Genomic DNA, 17,735 nt, shown 5'->3' with positions numbered 1-17,735 from the left:
CTTTGCACTACCACCTCTCATAAAGTCATCATGTTAGCAGGCATTACATTAGGAGGAGGATTAGGAAGCTTACATCAGTACAGTCGGGTCACTGTTCTGCCCACTCAGATGGTAGGAGAGACCACCAGCAAGCCGCAGAACCCAGAGAACAAGGCTGGGGTGTGCTGTTCATCCCAGGGCTCCTTCAGAATAGAATAGAATCCAATAGAAATATTGATAATGGCACCTAGGCAGAACATCTATTTTAAAATGTTTGACTTAAACCCGTCTTACCAGCAGTTTGAAATACTAAATCATCACCCAAGCAAAACAGCGCTTTCACTAGCCTGGAGGAAGAGAGAGCTGCTACCCCAAAAGCTATTTGATTTCTCATGCTTGACTTAGCGGCCTCTGCAGCAAGAAACTGTTCTGTTGCAGTGCAAAGCATATCCTCCAAGTAATCATACACACGCTTCTCAACAATGAATTCAATCCTACCTTCAGAGCTCCAAAACAGAACCCGTACAGCAAAGATAATGCCGTCAGACTACGGAATATGCTGTACACTGCTGAGTGGAGTCCAGTTGCAGCTGACACAGGAAGTGGATGCACAGGCATCAGGTTGAGGCGTAAGACTTTGGTGGTACAGTATGCATTAGTTCATGATATTATGAAGATCAACGTTAACAGAGAAGAGAGTGCCACTCACCTGTTCCACCAAAGAAATGAATGTCTATTTGTTCTAGCAGGTAAATCATAAAGGTGTTGATTTGTGGGAACAGGCCAAGGAGAAATGTGATAGGAAAGCAGAAGGTGAGGCCTGTGAAACATGAAACAGACAGGACTTTACAATTAAGATTTTATCATGAAAAAAAACCCCACCTCATCTACAATAATTTCCTTGAGGTGACTGGAAATGGTCATAGAAATTATTTACTCTATGTGACTAACCCACTAAAATGTCTCTCAGGAATGTTTTATTTATTTTTTATTTCACCTTTAATTTAACCAGGTAGGCTAGTTGAGAACAAGTTCTCATTTACAACTGCGACCTGGCCAAGATAAATGTGAGAGCATCTGCTAATACTGTGGTGATGCCATATACAGTGGACACAGGCAGGTCCTTCCTTCTTAACATCTGTTCCAGAATCCAAATAAGGCCACAGAAGATACAGAAATAAGCTGCCCGGCTGTAGACAACAATCTGATTGTGTCCCTGGAAAACATCAAGAGGGGACAGAAATGAAACAGAGAAACCTCGAACCGTCTACTTGGAAAAAACGTGGATACTAAACAACCAGAGAAAATGTATCTTCACACTTTTAGAACACAGTATGTTCCACTTAGACTCACATGTGTTGGCGAGGCTGCATCAGGTTGCAATACAAACAATTTGTTTCAAGCATTATTAATGTGACTAACTGATACAGTCGATGACTGACAGAGAAATGTTTTCATCAGTAATGTGTCAGATATGAAGTACTTAGCTAAAGTGAAATGGGTGGGGCAGTGAAATGGGTGGGGCAGTGAAATGGGTGGGGCAGTGAAATGGGCAGGGCAGTGAAAGTATGTGGTAGGGCAGTGACAATGGCATGGTCTTATCACACCCTATCACTGATCTGAATTCTGTCAACACAGATAAACAATGATTACAGTTGATTAGGCTTTATCCCTTGTTACAAAAATAGATACCTTCCTTACCTTTAACAACGAGTACTGGCAGCTAGCGATGACCACGCAGAACTGGAAAACCCAGATGTCTTTGAAGCAACCGTGGTTGAGCAGGATAAACCCCAGGAAGGCCACCAGGAAGGCCAAGAACACAGCCACTATGTTCTCCACCACATCTTGGTTCCTAAGGGCAAAAATCTAAGTAAAGTCTCCGTCAACAAGTTGATCAATCGCTGAGAGACGGAAAAGGAAAGATAGAATAGGGGCCTTTTCTCTTACCTGTCCAATAGCGCCAACAAGGTCAGCCGGTCATACAAGATGTTCACCCACTTCCCAGGAAAAAGCTTAAGCTTGTAGTACAGCTTAGGAGAGGGCTTTTCCTGTGTGGAGGTCTCTGATGACTCACCGATCGAGTCCTCCTGTCAGAGGTGCAATTCAGGTTGCAGTGTAAAAGCGATCTCAATAACACTTTAATGTAATCTTTAGTCATAAGGGTTACATAACATTGACATAATAGATGAAACTGTCATGACTGTCTGTTTCAGCTTATGACAACTGACTACACACTGTCAAGGCAAAGATAATGTTTAGATCAGTTCTCATACAGCTACAACATTTCAGTAATAATCATCAGTGCATTTCACCCAATGTATTTCCTGTCTATCAATCAACTTTCAGCAATGTGCAGCTGGCATTATATCCCTTAACGGCCATCCGATAACTCAAACGCGTGTGCATGTTCTGTGAACCATATACTGTGAATTAGCTGCTGAGAGGGACGGTGAGCTATGTGATGTCTGAGCCAGGCAGACAGATCCTGTTCTGCTCACAGAGTCACTATAGTGTAGGATACCCCAACTGGAGGCACGCGGGTTTCAAGCAATTTGAAATGATTATGTTTTAGTAAAATATTAGATCTGTTTGGGCTTCTTGCGGTCAATTTGCAGTCTACAAAATATTTGTAAATATGTTCTGGCCTGCTGACCATCTGCTCAAGAAACAATCAGCCCATGGCTGAATCCCTGCTATAGTGTGATGAATGGCCAGCACTCTGATTTGCAGTGCTGAGTCAGACCACTGCTTGGCCTTGGCAGTCTGCACCCACTGTCTGGGACGAATAGTGGTTTATGGGTGGAGTGGGAAGAAGGGGGGGGTGAAGGGGTGGAGGATGGGTAACGTCACTTGGAAGATTGTGTAAGGGGGAAGGGGAGGAGGAATGGGTGGAGGGGAAGAAGGGAGGGGGAGAAAGGGGCGTGGTCACCTGAAAGATTTCGGGAGTCGTAGTCTGGCTCTTTATCCTGGTCTGTCTGGGGACTGAGAGTAGAGGACAAACTGTACAACGATCAAAACATTTATTCATTTACAATAAAGGTCAGATTAAAGAACAAAAGAAAGTGAATTGTGATGATGGCCTTTTATATCTAAGAGACATTTGAAAAGGTTTACCTGTCTGGAGACACAATGGGGATCCGTGTTTCAGGGATGGTGTGGAGGGTTTCTGTTGTGGCCAGAGTATTGGGAGGGATTGGACGCTCTTGCTGGCTCTCTGTCTCTGAGTTAGCGTCAGTGACGTCCTCTGAAAAAACAACTTCCCTTTTCAATTTTACCAGGAAAGAATGATTAAAACACAACAGAGACAATAGCTTCTCTCCTAAAAATGTTATTTACATTTTAGCAGACACTCCTATCCAGAGCCACTTACAGAAAAAACAGAAATAGCTTATTCACATAAGTATTCAGACCCTTTGCTATGAGACTCGAAATTGGGCTCAGGTGCATCCTGTTTCCATTTATCATCCTTGAGATGTTTCTACAACTTGATTGGAGTAAACCTGTGGCAAATTTGATTAATTAGACATGATTTGGAAAGGCCACAACTATCTATATAAGGTCCCACAGTTGACAGTGCATGTCAAAGGAAAAACCAAGCCATGAGGTCGAAGGAATTGTCCGTAGAGCTCCAAGACAGGATTGTGTCGAGGCACAAATCTGGGGAGGGGTACTAAAAAATGTCTGCAGCATTGAAGGTCCCCAAGAACATAGTGGCCTCCATAATTCTTAAATGAAATAAGTTTGGAACTACCAAGACTCTTCCTAGAGCTGGCTGCCCGCCAAACTGAGCAATCAGAGGATAAGGGCCTTGGTCAGGGAGGTACCAAGAACTCGATGGTCACTCTGACAGAGCTCCAGAGTTCCTCTGTGGAGGTGGGAGAACCTTCCAGAAGGACAACCATCTCTGCATCACTCCGCCAAGCAGGCCTTTATGGTAGAGTGGACAGATGGAAGCCACTCCTCGGTTTGGCACCGCTCATCACCTGACCAATACCATCCCTACGGTTAAGCATGGTGATGGCAGCATCATGCTGTGGGGATGTTTTTTAGCGGCAGGGACTGGTTGATTAGTCAGGATCGAGGGAAAGATTAACGGAGGAAAGTACAAAGAGATCCTTGATGAAAACATGCTCCAGAGTGCTCAGGACCTCAGACTGGGGCGAAGGTTCGCCTTTGAACAGGACAAAGACCTTAATCACACAGCCAAGACAAAGCAGGAGTGGCTTCCGGACAAGTCTCTGAATGTCCTTGAGTTGCCCAGCCATAGTCCGGACTTGAACCCGATCGAACATCTCTGGAGAGACCTGAAAATAGCTGTGCAGTGACACTCCCCATCGAAAATGACAGAGCTTGAGAGGATCTGCAGAGAAGAATAGGAGAAACTCCCCAAATACAGGTGTGCCAAGCTTGTAGCGTCATACCCAAGAAGACTTGAGGCTATAATCGGTGCCAAAGGTGCTACAACAAAGTACTGAGTAAAGGATCTGTGTGAACCAGACTTGTGGAGGTCTAAAATATTTTTTTCTGAGGTCTTGGCTGTATTCTGTATTTTTAATTTTTAATACATTTGCAAAAGTGTCTAAAAAACTGTTTTTGCTTTGTCATAATGGGGTATAGTGTGTAGATTGATGAGGGTAGAAAAAAAAGATGTAATCAATTTTAGAATATGGCTGTAACCTAACAAAATGTGGAAAAAGTCAAGGAGTCTGAATACTTCAGAATGCGCTGTATATGAAGAACCCTCTGTGAAGATACATTTCAGGAAAGACAAGAAACCACGCATATGGCTAAACTCACCTTCCTTCTCGACTCTGTCCCCCTCCTCTGTCGCCTCCTCTGGTGGGTTTCCACTGGCTCCCCTGGTGCTGTTAATGGACTCCAGCAGCGAAACAAACTCCACAAAGTTGGTCTCATTGGGGATCTGAGCCTCCTTGGCCTCCAGGTCTGACTTTGACGAGGTCATGGTAGTCTGTCTGTTCTGTGATCTGTCCGCAATGAGGACTGCATCCTTCCCACTGTCCATGCTCAGGCCTCGCACGTGTGTCCTGCCCCCCGGGCCGTACTTCCTGAACATAGACGGGATTCGCAGGAAGCCATCTGCATCCACATTGAGGTCTGGGGGGTCGTTCTCATCAGGGTGGGAGTGGATGTCGATGCCAGAGGAGCTGTTGTCGGGTGTGGTTGACGGGGGGTGGGGTCCCGGCAGTCCAGAGCGGCAGAGTCAGAGCTCATCAACTCTTTGGTAATCTGGCCATCTGGGCTTGGAGTCTGCTGAGCAGGGTCAACCTTAGATAACGGTTCCCCTTCATTCTCTGCACCACTCTGTTCATCATCCTCAGGCGAGTCAAAGGTGATAACAGGAATTTTGTTGAGGCAGTTGCCAGCAGCCCTTCCATGGTGGCCGATGACCATTTGTGCCTGGGCAGACTCCAGGATGCTCTGTTTGACCGACTCCTCCAGCTCCGCAGCCGTCTGGGCATCACAGCTCATTGTGATGATAATCTTGAATGTGTCGTTCTCGTCCAGGCGGTCTGATGGGCCAGAGTTGTCAACCAAGACAACAGCTATCTCATCCGAGCAGTATGTCTCCTCTGGCTGGTCATGCTGAGGAGGAGGTGGGAGGGGGTCATCATGCTCCTGAATGTAATCTAGAGAGTTGTTGTTGGGGTCCTGTTGGGGCTGTTTATCCAGTTCCTTCTGCTCGCTTCTTTCTTCATCACTCCCCTTGGAGGAGGGAAATCCTTCATCAGCAATCTCCCTATGAGCCACATGCTTCTGCTCCCCCAGCAGGAGAGGGGTGGCCTGGTAAGGGTTGGGGCTAGACAGGTTCTCTGGGGAGAACTCCTCCTCACTCTGGTCTGCAACAGATATTCTAACGTTACAAAGAGCACATTGACAGGAATTTAGACTCATAAATACAAAAAAATTACATCTCAGTCGTTACAATTTCTGCTCTAACTAACAATAAAGGATATTGATCTTCGCAGCAACACTTTGCAAAACCAATGTGAGACAACATTTACTAGAAGCTGATGGCATGCTTATCTGAGCATTTTTGAATTTGAATAATGTGCTAGACTAGCATAAAGAGTGCTAATCAATGTATCACTACATCCATACAATGCATTCCAGGAAGAACATTTCATTCTCACAGTGAGATTTGAGAATAGAAAATCAATTCCCTGTTGTAAGGGGAATCAGACCAGTTTTAAAAACATATGAGAGTAGTATTGGGCGGCAGGGTAGCCTAGTGGTTAGAGCATTGGACTAGTAACCGGAAGGTTGTAAGTTCAAACCCCTGAGCTGACAAGGTATAAATCTGTCGTTCTGCCCCTGAACAGGCAGTTAACCCACTGTTACTAGGCTGTCATTGAAAGTAAGAGTTTGTTCTTAACTGACTTGCCTAGTTAAATAAAGGTAAAATAAAAAATAGTACCTTCAGTATTCTTTAAGTTTTCTGATTTTGGGCACTCCTGTAAGGGCAAGAGATATGGATGATCGTGGAAAGAAAAAGGGGGATTCTATAATAATAAAGTCTATTCTATAATATATACTGTACACCAATATAAACACAACATGAAACAATTTCAATGATTTTACTGAGTTACATTTCATATAACTAAATCAGTCAATTGAAGTACATTCATTAGGCCCTAATCTATGGATTTGACATGACTGGGCAGGGGTGCAGCCATGGGTCGGCCACCCACTTGGGAGCCAGGCCTACCTACTAGGGAGCCAGGCCCAGCCAATCAGAATGAGATTTTCCCCACGAAAGGGCTTTATTACAGACAGCAATAATCCCCAGGTGACTGGTCTCAGATGATTCCGCTGGTGAAGAAGCCGGATGTGAGGTCCTGGGCTGGTGTGGGTACATGTGGTCTGCAGTTGTGAGCCTGGTTGGACATACTGCCAAATTCTCTAAAACGACGCTTATGGTAGAGGAATGAACATTCAATTATCTGGAAACAGCTCTGGTGTACATTCCAGCAGTCAGAATGCCAATTGCACGCTCCTTCAAAACTTGAGACATCTGTGACATTGCGTTGTGTGACAAAACTGCACATTTTAGAGTATTGTCCCCAGCACAAGGTGCACCTGTATAATGATAATTTTTATTGTCCCCAGCACAAGGAGCACCTGTGTAATGATCATGTTGTTTAATCAGCTACTTGATATGCCACAGCCATCAGGTGGATGGATTATCCTGGCAAAGGGGAAATGCTCACTAACAGGGATATAAACAAATTTGTGCACAAAATTTGACAGAAATTTGCTTTTTGTGCGAATGGAACATTTCTGGGATCTTTTATTTCAGCTCATGAAACATTTATTTCAGCTCATGGACTAACACTTTATATGTTGCATTTATATTTTAGTTCAGTATAAGAAGTGGTAGAATGTAGCTCAAGAATAGTTAAAACACTAACCACTCCAATCAACCCAGGATCCGTCTCTGTCTGTTTTACTGTAACCTGGATGACTGGATTCGGCCTGTTTCTGGTCAACATTGACATGGCAATACTGTCAGGAACAGTGCTGCTTTTCCTATTTGGAAAGATGTAGAGTATGTGGTCATCTGTGGTAGTTCCTTTATCACAGGGATGACATGTTTTTCAAGACAAAAGCACTACTTCAAACTATATATACACTTTGGAATATATTGGTTACACATTTTGTTTTATTAAACATGCTCACCTTAATTTAGCTGGAAGACATGAATCTGAGGTGTTGCTTTTATTCTCTGCACCTTGGATGACATCAGAGAGACTGCTTGGGGGCACAACGTCACCTTCATCAAACATCACATGGAGGCGATAGTTGACCATCTTTATGGTGATGAAGAAGATGGTGACTGAGGTGCAGTATATACTAAGTGCCATGGTGGTGGGCGGAAGAGCCTGAGGAAAAAACACACCAACTCCCTCAATATCTCAAAACACTGATCTTGACCAAAACATTATAATTATTCAAAAATACTTCTTATTCTTCTTCATCACATTGGGCAGAGTGCATCCCACCCTTTCCTCAATAATATTTCAAGAAGTCTGAAACATACATAACCCTTCATCTTGGGTGAAGACACCAGAGGAGCTATTTGAGGCTGTAATGTAATGTACAGTTGAAGTCACATAGGTTCAAGGTTCACATACACCTTAGCCAAATACATTTAAACTAAGTTTTTCACAATTCCTGACATTTAATCTGAGTAAAAATGCCCTGTCTTAGGTCAGTTAGGATCACCACTTTATTTTAAGAATGTGAAATGTCAGAACAGTAGAGAATGATTTATTTCAGTTATTTATTTATTTCAACACATTCCCAGTGGTTCAGAAGTTTACATACACTCAATTAGTATTTGGTATGCTGCCACCCCGTGCTTCACGGTTGGGATGGTGTTCTTCGGCTTGCAAGCCTCCCCCTTTTTCCTCCAAACATAATGATGGTCATTATGGCCAAACAGTTCTATTTTTGTTTCATCAGACCAGAGGGCATTTCTCCAAAAAGTATGATCTTTGTCCCCATGGACAGTTGCAAACCGTAATCTGGCTTTTTTATGGCGGTTTTGGAGCAGTGGCATCTTCCTTGCTGAGCGGCATTTCAGGTTATGTTGATATAGGACTCATTTTACTGTGGATATAGATGCTTTTGCACCTGTTTCCTCCAGCATCTTCACAAGGTCCTTTGTTGTTCTGGGATTGATTTGTGCTTTTCGCACCAAAGTACGTTCATCTCTAGGAGACAGAACGCGTCTCCTTCCTGAGCGGTATGACAGCTGCGTGGTTCCATGGTGTTTATACTTGCGTACTATTGTTTGTACAGATGAACGTGGTACCTTCAGCCATTTGGAAATTACTCCCAAGGATGAACCAGACTTGTGGAGGTCTACATTTTTTTCTGAGGTCTTTGCTGATTTCTTTTGAGGTCTTTGCTGATTTTTATTTATTTTTTATTTCAACTTTATTTAACCAGGTAAGCTACATTTTTTACATTTAAGTCATTTAGCAGACGCTCTTATCCAGAGCGACTTACAAATTGGTGAATTCACCTTCTGACATCAGTGGAACAGCCACTTTACAATAGTGCATCTAAATCATTTAAGGGGGGGTGAGAAGGATTGCTTTATCCTATCCTAGGTATTCCTTGAAGAGGTGAGGTTTCAGGTGTCTCCGGAAGGTGGTGATTGACTCCGCTGTCCTGGCGTCGTGAGGGAGTTTGTTCCACCATTGGGGGGCCAGAGCAGCGAACAGTTTTGACTGGGCTGAGCGGGAACTGTACTTCCTCAGTGGTAGGGAGGCGAGCATGCCAGAGGTGGATGAACGCAGTGCCCTTGTTTGGGTGTAGGGCCTGATCAGAGCCCGGAGGTACTGTGGTGCCGTTCCCCTCACAGCTCCGTAGGCAAGCACCATGGTCTTGTAGCGGATGCGAGCTTCAACTGGAAGCCAGTGGAGAGAGCGGAGGAGCGGGGTGACGTGAGAGAACTTGGGAAGGTTGAACACCAGACGGGCTGCGGCGTTCTGGATGAGTTGTAGGGGTTTAATGGCACAGGCAGGGAGCCCAGCCAACAGCGAGTTGCAGTAATCCAGACGGGAGATGACAAGTGCCTGGATTAGGACCTGCGCCGCTTCCTGTGTGAGGCAGGGTCGTACTCTGCGGATGTTGTAGAGCATGAACCTACAGGAACGGGCCACCGCCTTGATGTTAGTTGAGAACGACAGGGTGTTGTCCAGGATCACGCCAAGGTTCTTAGCGCTCTGGGAGGAGGACACAATGGAGTTGTCAACCGTGATGGCGAGATCATGGAACGGGCAGTCCTTCCCCGGGAGGAAGAGCAGCTCCGTCTTGCCGAGGTTCAGCTTGAGGTGGTGATCCGTCATCCACACTGATATGTCTGCCAGACATGCAGAGATGCGATTCGCCACCTGGTCATCAGAAGGGGGAAAGGAGAAGATTAATTGTGTGTCGTCTGCATAGCAATGATAGGAGAGACCATGTGAGGTTATGACAGAGCCAAGTGACTTGGTGTATAGCGAGAATAGGAGAGGGCCTAGAACAGAGCCCTGGGGGACACCAGTGGTGAGAGCGCGTGGCGAGGAGACAGATTCTCGCCACGCCACCTGGTAGGAGCGACCTGTCAGGTAGGACGCACCGGAGATGCCCAACTCCGAGAGGGTGGAGAGGAGGATCTGATGGTTCACAGTGTCGAAGGCAGCCGATAGGTCTAGAAGGATGAGAGCAGAGGAGAGAGAGTTAGCTTTAGCAGTGCGGAGCGCCTCCGTGATACAGAGAAGAGCAGTCTCAGTTGAATGACTAGTCTTGAAACCTGACTGATTTGGATCAAGAAGGTCATTCTGAGAGAGATAGCGGGAGAGCTGGCCAAGGACGGCACGTTCAAGAGTTTTGGAGAGAAAAGAAAGAAGGGATACTGGTCTGTAGTTGTTGACATCGGAGGGATCGAGTGTAGGTTTTTTCAGAAGGGGTGCAACTCTCGCTCTCTTGAAGACGGAAGGGACGTAGCCAGCGGTCAGGGATGAGTTGATGAGCGAGGTGAGGTAAGGGAGAAGGTCTCCGGAAATGGTCTGGAGAAGAGAGGAGGGGATAGGGTCAAGCGGGCAGGTTGTTGGGCGGCCGGCCGTCACAAGAAGCGAGATTTCATCTGGAGAGAGAGGGGAGAAAGAGGTCAGAGCACAGGGTAGGGCAGTGTGAGCAGAACCAGCGGTGTCGTTTGACTTAGCAAACGAGGATCGGATGTCGTCGACCTTCTTTTCAAAATGGTTGACGAAGTCATCTGCAGAGAGGGAGGAGGGGGGAGGGGGAGGAGGATTCAGGAGCGAGGAGAAGGTGGCAAAGAGCTTCCTAGGGTTAGAGGCAGATGCTTGGAATTTAGAGTGGAAGAAAGTGGCTTTAGCAGCAGAGACAGAGGAGGAAAATGTAGAGAGGAGGGAGTGAAAGGATGCCAGGTCCGCAGGGAGGCGAGTTTTCCTCCATTTCCGCTCGGCTGCCCGGAGCACCGTTCTGTGAGCTCGCAATGAGTCGTCGAGCCACGGAGCGGGAGGGGAGGTCCGAGCCGGCCTGGAGGATAGGGGACATAGAGAGTCAAAGGATGCAGAAAGGGAAGAGAGGAGGGTTGAGGAGGCAGAATCAGGAGATAGGTTGGAGAAGGTATGAGCAGAGGGAAGAGATGATAGGATGGAAGAGGAGAGAGTAGCGGGGGAGAGAGAGCGAAGGTTGGGACAGCGCGATACCATCCGAGTAGGGGCAGTGTGGGAAGTGTTGGATGAGAGCGAGAGGGAAAAGGATACAAGGTAGTGGTCGGAGACTTGGAGGGGAGTTGCAATGAGGTTAGTGGAAGAACAGCATCTAGTAAAGATGAGGTCGAGCGTATTGCCTGCCTTGTGAGTAGGGGGAAGGTGAGAGGGTGAGGTCAAAAGAGGAGAGGAGTGGAAAGAAGGAGGCAGAGAGGAATGAGTCAAAGGTAGACGTGGGGAGGTTAAAGTCGCCCAGGACTGTGAGAGGTGAGCCGTCCTCAGGAAAGGAGCTTATCAAGGCATCAAGCTCATTGATGAACTCTCCGAGGGAACCTGGAGGGCGATAAATGATAAGGATGTTAAGCTTGAAAGGGCTGGTAACTGTGACAGCATGGAATTCAAAGGAGGCGATAGACAGATGGGTAAGGGGAGAAAGAGAGAATGACCACTTGGGAGAGATGAGGATCCCGGTGCCACCACCCCGCTGACCAGAAGCTCTCGGGGTGTGCGAGAACACGTGGGCGGACGAAGAGAGAGCAGTAGGAGTAGCAGTGTTGTCTGTGGTGATCCATGTTTCCGTCAGTGCCAAGAAGTCGAGGGACTGGAGGGAGGCATAGGCTGAGATGAACTCTGCCTTGTTGGCCGCAGATCGGCAGTTCCAGAGGCTACCGGAGACCTGGAACTCCACGTGGGTCGTGCGCGCTGGGACCACCAGATTAGGGTGGCCGCGGCCACGCGGTGTGGAGCGTTTGTATGGTCTGTGCAGAGAGGAGAGAACAGGGATAGATAGACACATAGTTGACAGGCTACAGAAGAGGCTATACTAATGCAAAGGAGATTGGAATGACAAGTGGACTACACTTATCGAATGTTCAGAACGTTAAGCTTACGTAGCAAGAATCTTATTGACTAAAATGATTGAAATGATACAGTACTGCTGGAGTAGGCTAGCTGGCAGTGGCTACGTTGTTGACACTACACTAATCAAGTCGTTCCGTCGAGTGTAATAGTTTCTACAGTGCTGCTATTCGGGGCTAGCTGGCTAGCTAGCAGTGTTGATTACGTAACGTTACGTTAAAAGAACGACAATAGCTGGCTAGCTAACCTAGAAAATCGCTCCAGACTACACAATTGTCTTAGATACAAAGACGGCTATGTAGCTAGCTAGCTACGATCAAACAAATCAAACCGTTGTACTGTAATGAAGTGAAATGAAAATGTGATACTACCTGTGGAGCGAGGCAGAATGTTGACCGGGTTGTTGAAGTTCAAATCGTAAGATGTTGGCTAGCTGTTGGCTAGCTAGCTAGCAGTAACTCCTACGTTAAGGACGACAAGTAGCTGGCTAGCTAACCTTGGTAAATTAAGATAATCACTCTAAGTCTACACACTCTAAACTACACAATTACCTTGGATACGAAGACAGCAAAGACAACTATGTAGCTAGCTAACACTACACTAATCGAGTCGTTGAGTGTAATAGTTTCTACAGTGCTAGTGGACGTTAGCTAGCTGCTGGGCATATAGCAGTGTAGACTACGTTAGGACGACGAAATACGATAATTACGCAATTATCTTTGATACAAAGACGGCTATGTAGCTAGCTAAGAAGAAATTGCTAAGATTAGACAAATCAAACCGTTGTACTATAATGAAATGTAATGAAAAGTTATACTACCTGCGGACCGAAGTGTAGATGCGACCGCTCGCTCCAACCCGGAACCGATGCTAGTTGAGAACAAGTTCTCATTTACAAGTGCAACCTGGCCAAGATAAAGCAAAGCAGTGCGACACAAACAATACAGAGTTACACATGGAATAAACAAGCGTACAGTCAATAACACAATAGAAAAAATGAAACTCTATATACAGTGAGTGCAAATGGCATGAGGTGGTAAGGCAATAAATAGGCCATAGTAGCGAAGTAATTACATATTAGCAAATTAATCATGGAGTGATAAATATGCAGATGATTATGTGCAAGTAGAAATACTGTTGTGCAAATGAGATGAAAAGTAAATAAAAAACAATATGGGGATGAGGTAGGTAGATATGATGGGCTATTTACAGATGGGCTACGTACAGCTGCAGCGATCGGTTAGCTGCTCATATAGCGGATGTTTAAAGTTAGTGAGGGAAATATAAGTCTCCAGCTTCAGCGATTTTTGCAATTCGTTCCAGTCATTGGCAGCAGAGAACTGGAAGGAAAGGCGGCCAAAGCAGGTGTTGGCTTTTGGGATGACCAGTGAGATATACCTGCTGGAGCGCGTGCTACGGGTGGGTGTTGTTATCGTGACAAGTGAGCTGAGATAAGGTGGAGCTTTACCTAGCAAAGAGTTATGGATGACCTGGAGCCAGTGGGTCTGGCGACGAATATGTAGCGAGGGCCAGCCAACGAAAGCCTGCAGGTCGCAGTGGTGGGTGATGTATGGGGCTTTGGTGCCAAAACGGATGGCACTGTGATAGACTGCATCCAGTTTGCAGAGTAGAGTGTTGGAGGCTATTTTGTAGATGACATCGCCGGAGATTTTCCCATGATGTCAAGCAAAGTGGCACTGAGTTTGAAGGTAGGCCTTGAAATACATCCACAGGTACACCTCCAATTGACTCAAATCATGTCAATTAGCCTATCAGAAGCTTATAAAGCCATGACATCATTTTCTGGAATTTTCCAAACTGTTTAAAGGCACAGTCAACTTAGTCCACCAACCTAAGTGTATGTAAACTTCCAACTTCAACTGTATGGCATCTTCCTTGCTTTGAAGATTATGCTCAAACAGCCAAGGGCGATACTGAAAAAATATTTCCTATGGATGATCTGATTGAGAAGTCAATGCTCCACCCATATAATATGGTCATTTGGCTCTTCGGCTACATCTGCTTGAAAATGGTTAACGTGGGACAATATTACACCATTACATAACAATGACAGTACTCCATCACTTTAACATCTGCACGAATAACCAGAAGGCTTTTGGTCTTCAGAACAGTTCATATGCTGTTGGACCTTTTTATATAAAATTAATTCTAAATAAACTATGAAACAAGCTTTGTGGGTTTTTTACTAATTGAAACCACTCATGTATTTAAGCAGACAAGAGGTACTATTCTGAAACACAGTAGGTCTGATAAGTGTATAGCATTCCTGCAAGATAATAGATGCAATTCCATTACGATGGCAATAAAGGGACGCATTAAAGAGCCCACATCTGTTGCTCGAAATAATTGTATAGGCTATCTTGACTAAATTAAACCAAACCGAAACAGCATTCATGACCTAGGCCTACTAGACACTAATGTGCTCAAATGCGAATGAGTGCCTGAAGTAGGCTTACTATCACATCCAAAAGGGATAGACGGTTTAGCTGTGCTGCCGCTCGTCTTTATGAACGCTGTGTTACAATGCCTGGAATTCTCTGACTTCATCGCCGTGGCAGACCCACGTCCCAAATGCGACAATTCAATTTTCTGCCAATACAATTAATTAATAAATAAGTGGAAAAGTTTCAGTGCTGAAGATAAAACATATCGCTCTAAATAAAAATGTGACTGGAATGTTTCTCCAAGAGAACCGTGTTTGTTAACTAAAAGGGCTCTTCGTGATGCGGCGGCGCACTAAAACCGTATAGCCTCGACTACACAAGATCTGGGCCTTCGATTTAATTTACTCACCAAATGTAGTAACAGTGGCAACATCAGGAAGGAACATCCACAAATAGAGGTGACATGAGTTATTGAATTTGTTCTGGTCCGGGTCATGGTACCATCCTCCGGTCAATGATGCCCAAACCCCTTGACGCAAAGTCTGTACCAGTTCGGAGCCCATACTCCTCAACAGCGATGGATTCTACAAACGATGTACAAATGCATATGTAGCCCATTTATTACGCCTCTACCATGTTGAAATTCTAGGTCTTCGGGTTCTATCAAACTATCATTCGCGATTTGCTCGCCGCATCATTCCATCCGAATGCCAGGTCTCACACGGTGGACGGCTGTCTCTAACCCTCTATTCGTGGGTCCAAGATGCGTAGATCCTGAGAGAGCACGAGCAGTTATACAGCGCTGCATCACTAACCCATGCGGTTTATGAGCTGATTCTGAATCGAATTGAATCTACGTTATGGTTATTGACCAGTGTGGTACACAGAAGATAGCCCTATTTGGTAAAATACCAAGTCCATATTATGGCAAGAACAGGAAAGGAAGACCCAGAGTTACCTCTGCTGCAGAGGATAAGATCATTAAAGTTAACTGCACCTCATCTTGCAATACAAAAATAAATGTTTCGCATAGTTCAAGTAACAGACACATTTCAACATCAACTGTTCAGAGGAGACTGCATGAATCAGGCCTTCATGGTCAAATTGCTGTATAGAAATGAGTACTAAAGGACACCAATAATAAGAAGAGACTTGCTTGGGCCAAGAAACACGAGCAATGGACATTAGACCGTTGGAAAGTATTGAGAAGGTGGTGTGATGGTGTAGGGGTGTTTTGCTGGTGACACTGTCTCTGATTTATTTAGAATTGAAGGCACTTAACCAGAAAGGCTACCACAGCACTCCGCAGCAATACGCCATTCCCATCTGGTTTGCACTTAGTGGGCCTATCATTTGTTTTTCAACAGAACAATGACCAAAATCAAACCTCCAGGCTATTTGACCGAGGAAAGTGATGGAGTGCTGCATCAGATGACTTGGCCTCACCCGACCTCAACCCAATTGAGATGGATTGCGATGACTTGGACCGCAGAGTGAAGGGAAATCAGTTAACAAGTGCTCAGCACTTGTGGGAACTCCTTCAAGACAGTTGGAAAAGCATTTCAGGTGACTACCTCATGAAGCTGGTTGAGAGAATGCCAAGAGTGTGCAAAGCCTTCATAAAGGCAAAGGGTGGCTACTTTGAAGAATCTAAAATCTAAAATATATTTTAATTTGTTAATCACTTGTTTGGTTACTACATGATTCCAAATGTGTTATTTCATAGTTTAGATGTCTCACTATTATTCTACAATGTAGAAAATAGTAAAAAATAAAGAAAACCCCTTAAATGAGTAGGTGTCTCCAAACGTTTGACTGGTAATGGATATACGAAGTAAAATAATAAAATAAAATGTTATTTGTCACATGCGCCAAATATAAAAGGTGTAGATTTTACCATTAAATGCTTACTTTACAAGCCCTTAACCAACAATGCAGTTCAAGAAATATAGTGAAGAAAATATTTTTTAAATATCCTAAAGTAAAAATAAAAAGTAAGATAATACAATAACAATACCAAGGCTAGATACAGGGGGGGTACAGGCACCGAGTCAATGTGGTACAGGTCCAGGTTCGTCCAGGTAATATGTACATGTAGGTAGGGGTAAAGTGACTATGCATAGATAATAAACAGCGAGTAGCAACAGTGTAAAAACGAAGGGAGAGGGGGTGTCAAAATCAAATCAAATTTTATTTGTCACATACACATGGTTAGCAGATGTTAATGCGAGTGTAGCGAAATGCTTGTGCTTCTAGTTCCGACAATGCAGTAATAACCAACAAGTAATCTAACTAACAATTCCTAAACTACTGTCTTATACAGAGTGTAAGGGGATAAAGAATATGTACATAAGGATATATGAATGAGTGATGGTACAGAGCAGCATAGGCAAGATACAGTAGATGGTATCGAGTACAGTATATACATATGAGATGAGTATGTAAACAAAGTGGCATAGTTAAAGTGGCTAGTGATACATGTATTACATAAGGATGCAGTCGATGATATAGAGTACAGTATATACGTATGCATATGAGATGAATAATGTAGGGTAAGTAACATTATATAAGGTAGCATTGTTTAAAGTGGCTAGTGATATATTTACATCATTTCCCATCAATTCCCATTATTAAAGTGGCTGGAGTTGAGTCAGTGTCAGTGTGTTGGCAGCAGCCACTCAATGTTAGTGGTGGCTGTTTAACAGTCTGATGGCCTTGAGATAGAAGCTGTTTTTCAGTCTCTCGGTCCCAGCTTTGATGCACCTGTACTGACCTCGCCTTCTGGATGATAGCGGGGTGTACAGGCAGTGGCTCGGGTGGTTAATGTCCTTGATGATCTTTATGGCCTTCCTGTAACATCGGGTGGTGTAGGTGTCCTGGAGGGCAGGTAGTTTGCCCCCGGTGATGCGTTGTGCAGACCTCACTACCCTCTGCGAGAGCCTTACGGTTGAGGGCGGAGCAGTTGCCGTACCAGGCGGTGATACAGCCCGCCAGGATGCTCTCGATTGTGCATCTGTAGAAGTTTGTGAGTGCTTTTGGTGACAAGCCGAATTTCTTCAGCCTCCTGAGGTTGAAGAGGCACTGCTGTGCCTTCTTCACGATGCTGTCTGTGTGAGTGGACCAATTCAGTTTGTCTGTGATGTGTATGCCGAGGAACTTAAAACTTGCTACTCTCTCCACTACTGTTCCATCGATGTGGATAGGGGGGTGTTCCCTCTGCTGTTTCCTGAAGTCCACAATC

At 44.9% G+C, this 17,735-nt stretch overlaps 1 pseudogene; it reads right to left on the bottom strand.

Annotated features, from left to right (window-relative positions):
- The window catches only part of LOC135511352 (pecanex-like protein 2), a 32,205-nt pseudogene extending 16,931 nt beyond the window's left edge, over window positions 1-15,274 (bottom strand).
- Between the last annotated feature and the right edge of the window lie 2,461 nt (window positions 15,275-17,735).

The sequence above is a fragment of the Oncorhynchus masou genome, chromosome 24, assembly GCF_036934945.1.
Source record: "Oncorhynchus masou masou isolate Uvic2021 chromosome 24, UVic_Omas_1.1, whole genome shotgun sequence".
Classification (NCBI taxonomy): domain Eukaryota; kingdom Metazoa; phylum Chordata; class Actinopteri; order Salmoniformes; family Salmonidae; genus Oncorhynchus; species Oncorhynchus masou.
The sequence above is the reverse complement of the archived record's forward strand: the minus strand, read 5'-3'. Positions and strand labels throughout refer to the sequence as shown.